We start from the raw sequence: 8,152 nt of genomic DNA, 5'->3' as shown, positions 1-8,152 counted from the left end.
TTGTACATGCGATATTGCTGTTGCAAATACATATCTTACCCTTAAGAAAACAACGTACACATACTAATTGTACATCAGTGGGTGAGTGGTTGTGTAGGTGTAGCCCCAGTGCACTGCTTTGCCCAGGGGCCTCTAATGTTGTTAAGGCAGCCCTGAGTGTGTGCTCTCATCCGCTGCTGCACATAATAAAGCCCGCATTAGCTGGTTGCCTTGAGTGCTAAGATTCTGGACCTGTCCAATTCTGGTGGGCATATTGGATACATATCTTATAATTTTGTGCTTAGACCAAGACCAGATATGCCGATAAATTGACAGCTTAGGACACAAGGGTATTGGGGCAAATCCCCTCTTTGCCCAAACAACATTGGATCTTAATCTTATCTTGCTGTAATTGTCTTTTATCAATGAAACAATAGGACTTCCAGGAAAAGCAGGAATACTAGGAAGGTTGATGTCTAAGTGAATCATCCCATTGCTGAGCTTGTCCTTCTCTGATCCATCTAGGTGAGAAACGTAATAATCACATACAAAACTAAGGCCATTCATTCTGCTTGATGTGTATGGTTACACTTATGCATGAAGCATTGCAGTGCATTATTATTAATTGTACAAGCTTCACCCCTGTAGTCTGGTCTATACTCCAGAGAAAGCTCAGTGGTAGAGTGATTAATAATTGAAAGATCTTTTATTATGAAAACACTGCAGTAACAGTATTTAATTCACAGTGGATACAAACACAGAGATTAAGGGGTATATTTACTAAACTGTGGGTTTGAAAAAGTGGAGATTTTGCCTATAGCAACCAATCAGATTCTAGCTGTCGTTTGTAGAATGCACTAAATAAATGATAACCAGATTCTGATTGGTTGCTATACGTCTCCACTTTTCCAAACCACCAGTTTAGTAAATGTACCCCTAAGTATCTGCAAATGAAGCTGTATATTGTATAGTACAGTGGATTCCAAACTTTTTCATTTCAAGGCACCCTTAGGGTCTTCAATTTTTTTTTTCAAGGCAAACCTAAGCCAAAATAATTACCAAGTAGTCCCCCGCCTTGCTTACCATTGGACCTGGCCGAAGCACCCCTGTAAGATCTCCAAGGCACCCCAGGGAGCCTAGGCGCACAGTTTGGGAACCACTGGTATAGTATATGATGAAAGCACAAAAATTATAATGGAAAACCTATAAAAGAGTCACTTTATATCTAATGGGGACTGAAGCATAATACTGGTATTTAACGTGTCCCTCTTTTTAGCGCATTATATCCCAGATGTCTCCCTCTCTCTTAGTTGCGCACTCTGGGCACATATTCTAAGCGCAACTTGTGTCACGTCTTCTACGTGCGTCTGTGTGAGTTGTGTACCCCTGAATTCAACAAGGAATGAATCTCAAGATACGTGGCTGATTGAATTCGGTTGCAAGCCGCCCACTTCACATAAAATCGTCTTACTTGCATTAGGGTACGCTAAGCACTGCTTGTTATAAATAGGGATGCTTGAGTTGACTTTTCAGGTGTGTTCTTAGGGTATGATTTTTCATCATCTATTTTATTTGAATTACATAGTGATTTGCAGATGACAGATCCTTCATGTAGTTGACCAACAATGTGTCTGTAATTTATAATGTATGCAAATAAAATTGCTACATTATAGATCTGTTTGAGGAGAAAAAAATCTTTTTAAAAATAACTGAGAATAAAAAAATATTGCAAATGTTGCAATCCTTGGGTAAATATACACCCCAACAAAAAAAACGACAGAAAGAATGTACCGAAACTGAAACATGTGGAAACATGTGGATTAAAAATTCTAAAAAGAGCGCAAACATTGAATTAATGTCACATGGTATATTAAAAAAGTCATTAATGATAGAAAATATTCCCCCCTTGAAATGTAATTTTAGAATGTTGTTAATGTCTACTGAACATAAAATGACATTGTACATTTTTCGTGATTGCAAACTCTTCCAGCATGCATATGAGACTGTTATCATTACTGATCGGGGCTTAGACCAGCGCCAGAACTGGTGGAAGTGATTTGGCAGAAAGACTAGTTACTTTCACGGCCATAGAGCTGTGGTTGCGTGCGCTCGAGTTTGGCACGCCCCTAGTCTGCACCGAATATGGCATCGTGCCCCTTCCCCACCCAGTTCACTCGCAAATTCATATGCTGTGGGAAGTGCCCCTTACGCTCACTTTCGCACGGACGTTGTTTGAGTACACAGCCATATCTCTCTGTTTCTCTTCGGCCATATCTGCCGGTTCTGGGGCTAAGCAAAGTGATTTTGTGTACAATATGCTCAAAATCGGTAGATACGTGCCTTGATGAGTCAGGTCCTCTATCTCCATACACCATTCCAGAGGGGAGATCTGAAGGGATTAGCATCTATTTCCTCCCCCAAAAGGTATTTTGCTCCAAACTCAAAACAATAAGGCTTATATAATAAAAATACTGCAGGTTATGAACAAAAAGAAGAAAGCTGTGTGGATGGGGCACTCCAATTAGAAAATAAAAAATATTGAATTTTATTGGTATGCATTAAAAAGGGGTAGAACTTGTAAGCGAAATAAAATCAAACATATAACACACAGTGATACAAAATATAAAATGCAATCTGTATTGCAAGGACTCCGAAACTGTTTGCACTGATATAGATAGCAGTGAGCTGTAATAAGCTATGACTATCTAATAAGCATGCTAATATATGCCCATAGATTAGTATTGTGCAGCTCCTGTATAGCGATATAATAGAACACTATATTGCCTGAATGGATATAGCGCTAATCAAAATTGATAAGGCAATGCTGATCTAAGTAATATAAAACCAACATGCAATTGGCGACTAAAGATAATCCACTAAAATTAGTAATGGTCCCACAATAGAAAGTCGCTGGTAACAATAAATGACAGGTAGCGAGTGGAACCTATTCTTGCTGATCGCGGGAGTAAGTGAAGAGTCCCTGCCTGTATAAACTGGGGAGCGATCAGGAGGATAGGAGATCAAAAGACAGGAGCGCAGTAATGGAGCCCTGAAACGCCAACGCGCGTTTCGCTGGGCTGCTTTTTCAAGGCTGTCAGCGGGGAGACGATTGACAGCTCTTATATAGTGTTTCCAAGTAGGTGTGTCACATCACGTGAGCAACATGGCCAATAGGATATTCAATGTCAGGATAAGTCATGATTGACATCTATTCTGACCAATCATGCATAAACTACATGTTGTATAGTCTATGTCCGTACGGAAAGAGCAATTTAAGAACATTAATAGTGGAATTGTCATGCAGATGTAAACTCCGCTGCTGACATAAATTTAATACACTATTTAAACTATTGCTGAGAGGTATATGGGAGAAAAAAGTAAATGAGAACTAATTCCCATTCAGAATGAATAAATAGAGAATTGTTTATATAGACATTGGTTCTGTACTAATACAAATTGTACAGTATATTCTTGTGAATCCAATAGCCTAACTTATATGATGTTTATAATATAATATATATATATATGTTAATTAAACAGGTTGGGTATCAGAGAGGGGAAAAAAATAGATACAATTGTAATAAAATAAGGAGGTATAATTATAAGGAGAGTCATAAGAATGACTTATAGCTATTATAGTCATTAAGACCATTCGGTACCATAGTTCCCATCAAAAAGATCTTTTTGGTTTCTTTTTTCAGGAGTTCCTTTTGGATATCTCCTCCCCGAATTCCCAGGGAGACCATTTCCATTGCAAACACCTTTAAATATTTTGGATTACAGTCATGATGGGTCATAAAGTGCTTGGCCACTGTAGTAATAGTTTTGAAATTCCCCTGATCTCTAATCCCATTTTTTATATTATAGACATGTTCGGACACTCTTTTTTTGAGGGTTCGAGTAGTCATCCCAATATACAGCTTGGGACAGGGACAAGAGAGGCAGTAAATAATACCTACCGAGTTGCAATTGAGGAATTCATCAATATGCCAGATTTTATTAAGTTTGTCCATATAGGACTTAGTAGGGATGGCGTACTGACAGAAATTACAGGTGCCGCACTTAAAAAAGCCCTTTGGTCTGCTATGGGTAAATTTGTTTTTTTGTAGGTGGCTGTGGACTAGAATGTCCTTCAAACTCCTTGACCTTCTCCAGCTAAATGAGATATGTTTGTCCAGCTCGCATTCCAGATCTTTATCGGAAAGTAGGACATGCCAGTGTTTCTGGAAAATGTCCTGGAGGTGTCGCCACTCAGTACAAAAAGTAGCCACCATACGAATCTTAGGGTTTTTATCAAACGGTTTATTTTTTGGATAAATTAATGATTCCCTCTCTATTTGAGATACAGTTGTGATGGTTTGTTCAAGAATCTTATTGCTGTATCCCCTATTTTTGAGTCTAGTTGTTAATTCTCTCGCTCTTTTTTCATAAGTAGTTTTCTCTGAACAATTCCTCTTGATTCTAAGGAGTTCCCCTTTGGGGATACCCCGTACCACTGATGGAAAATGGGCACTGCGATTGTACAGTATAGTATTAGTGGCAGTCTTTTTACGATACAAGTCACTCATCAGGCAACCATCCCCAGTTTTAGAAATCGTAAGGTCCAAAAAATTTATTTTAACTGTATTGATTTCTGAGGTCAATTTTAAGTTAAGATCATTTTCATTAAGTGCCATGATGAAAGTGTCAAAATGATCCACATCTCCATCCCACAGGATGAAGATGTCATCTATGTATCTGAGCCACATGATGACATTATTAGTGTATTTTTCATTAATGTCTGTAAACACATATTCTTGTTCCCACCATCCTAAAAAGAGGTTAGCATATGATGGGGCACAAACTGTCCCCATCGCAGTTCCTCTGATCTGCAGATAGAAACCCTCATTAAAAACAAAGTAGTTTTTACTCAGAACGAATTGAAGAAGTTTCAGAACAAATTCGTTCTTATCGGTATTATGATCCATACTAAGATAATAACGAACCGCATCAAGGCCTTGTTTATGTCCAATGTTGGTATATAGAGATTCTACATCCAGAGATGCCAATTTAACGTTGGGACCAACTGTAATGTCTTGTATCTTAGATAGGACATCGAGAGTGTCTCTGGTATATGAGGGTAAGCTCACTACAAAAGGTCTCAGGAAATAATCAACAAAGATACTGGCATTCTCTGTTAGACTTCCAATCCCAGAAATAATGGGTCTTCCTGGTGGATTGGTTTCGTTTTTATGTATCTTAGGTAAGATATATATCGTAGGTATCTTAGGATTTATCACTTCAAGAAAGTCATGTTCTGATTGAGAGATAATACCATTTTGAAATGCAGTTTTAATTAGTTTAGAGTATAAACTCAAAAAATTAGAGGTGGGATTGAATATTAAACGTTGGTAACATTGTGTGTTGTTTAGTTGGCGAAGAATTTCCCCCATATACTTCTCTAGGGGCAATAAAACAATATTGCCCCCTTTGTCAGACGGTTTGATTATAATGTCTTTCCAGTTTTCGATTTCTTTGAGGGCTTTACTTTCCAAAACACTCAGATTATTAAGATAATTCTTTCTACAATTTGTTCGAAAAAATAAGTCAAGATCTTTTGATACCAACTCAGAATAAACTTTAATTTGTGGAGAGATAGAGTTGTCTGGAAAGAAGGAAGATTTTTTCTTAAAGCAATGTCTAGAAATGTCCTCATATCCTATATCTGTGATGTCACTTTGGAGATCCTCTAAGATCCTTAGAGCCTGTTGCTCTTCACAGGAATTTAGATTTGTATTAGGATTAATGATGTTAGTACTGTCAGTTGTCTGAGATAAAAAAAAGTTGTGTCCCCGAACAAACATTTGTAATGTCCACTTGTTCTAATTTTCTTGATTTATAGAATTTTTTAAGAAGTAGTTTTCTCATGAATAAATTCAAATCTTTCTCCCACTCAAATAGATCCATGCTACGGGTGGGTGAGAAAGATAAACCCTTACTCAATAAACTAATGTGCTGTGGCAATAGTATTTTGTCCGTTAAATTAATGATCCTAAGGTTGGAGTCTAGGTCTTGTGTTTCCTTTGACTCCGACGATAGGTTAAACCTTCCTGATTGTCTGTTTTTTTTCTCCAATTTTTTGCCCCCCCCTCCGTATCTTTTTGGGTATATATTGCCTTTGTTTAAGGACAGGGGGTCTTTCCCTAAAAAATCCAGGTTGGTGGAATCTCTACTGGATGTTGAGCTTAATGAGTTATTTTCCTCCAGAGATTCTAATTCACTGGCAGAAGTTGATATTTGAGATTTCCGTAGTTTCCAACCAACTCTTTTAAAGACCTGTTTAGAGGCATAATCCTTTTGATCTCAAATAAATTTATTCTTCTTTTTAAAAATAATTTGTTTTTCAAAATTATCAAGATCAGATTTTAATTTTTCATAGGCCTTTTGGAATGTGTCTAAATTGTCAAATTCTTTTAATTTATCACCAAGAGAGGAGATCTCATTATTATAACGTTCTAGCATCATAGTATCATGCCTAACTAGGATGTTAATAAGTTGCTCAGCACATTGGGTTAGGGCAGATTCCCATTCTTCGGTTAATTCATCAGTAGCTAAGTCAAAAGCAGGATGTATTTTAGGTCTAACACCACGGGGTATCATCTTCTGACGAGTGTAATTTTCAAACATTGTTTTATTCCAATGTGTCTTGATCTGTTTGGACATAACTAGTCTCAAATCGTATAAATGGTCAGACCAGGTTTTTACATCCACATCAGTTTCTATTGTGTCTGGCCAGTGACTTAGATCCCCGTTATTTAACATTCTTGCTTGTCTCATCTGTAAATCATTACAAATATTAAAAAGTGGTCATTATAGAAGTTCTACCTTAGTATGAAGGAGATAAAGATATAGAAAATGTATAATTATATTGTGGTTAGTAATACCTAACCCTAAATTGTAATATCTGTGCTGGTGAAGATAGAACAGTGATGACAAAAAGTCTACACCTAAAAGATTAGTTACAAACACAAAATATCACCGCACTAGATAGTAGGATAATCTCCTCCAAAAATTATATATAAATATATATTATAGACCCAGGATAAATTACCCAGGGGGTGCACCCTACACTAATTGCATAATGAACAAAAAGAAGAAAGCTGTGTGGATGGGGCACTCCAATTAGAAAATAAAAAATATTGAATTTTATTGGTATGCATTAAAAAGGGGTAGAACTTGTAAGCGAAATAAAATCAAACATATAACACACAGTGATACAAAATATAAAATGCAATCTGTATTGCAAGGACTCTGAAACTGTTTGCACTGATATAGATAGCAGTGAGCTGTAATAAGCTATGACTATCTAATAAGCATACTAATATATGCCCATAGATTAGTATTGTGCAGCTCCTGTATAGCGATATAATAGAACACTATATTGCCTGAATGGATATAGCGCTAATCAAAATTGATAAGGCATGCTGATCTAAGTAATATAAAACCAACATGCAATTGGCGACTAAAGATAATCCACTAAAATTAGTAATGGTTCCACAATAGAAAGTCGCTGGTAACAATAAATGACAGATAGCGGGTGGAACCTATTCCTGCTGATCGCGGGAGTATGTGAAGAATCCCTGCCTGTATAAACTGGGGAGCGATCAGGAGGATAGGAGATCAAAAGACAGGAGCGCAGTAACGGAGCCCTGAAACGCCAACGCGCGTTTCGCTGGGCTGCTTTTTCAAGGCTGTCAGCGGGGAGACGATTGACAGCTCTTATATAGTGTTTCCAAGTAGGTGTGTCACATCACGTGAGCAACATGGCCAATAGGATATTCAATGTCAGGATAAGTCATGATTGACATCTATTCTGACCAATCATGCATAAACTACTTGTTGTATAGTCTATGTCCGTACGGAAAGAGCAATTTAAGAACATTAACAGTGGAATTGTCATGCAGATGTAAACTCCGCTGCTGACATAAATTTAATACACTATTTAAACTATTGCTGAGAGGTATATGGGAGAAAAAAGTAAATGAGAACTAATTCCCATTCAGAATGAATAAATAGAGAATTGTTTATATAGACATATATATATTGTATAGTACAGTGGATTCCAAACTTTTTCATTTCAAGGCACCCTTAGGGTCTCCAATTTTTTCAAGGCAAACCTAAGCCAAAATAATTA

Source organism: Mixophyes fleayi, chromosome 1 (genome assembly GCF_038048845.1).
Source record: "Mixophyes fleayi isolate aMixFle1 chromosome 1, aMixFle1.hap1, whole genome shotgun sequence".
In the NCBI taxonomy this organism is placed as follows: domain Eukaryota; kingdom Metazoa; phylum Chordata; class Amphibia; order Anura; family Limnodynastidae; genus Mixophyes; species Mixophyes fleayi.
Note: the sequence above shows the minus strand (reverse complement) of the source record.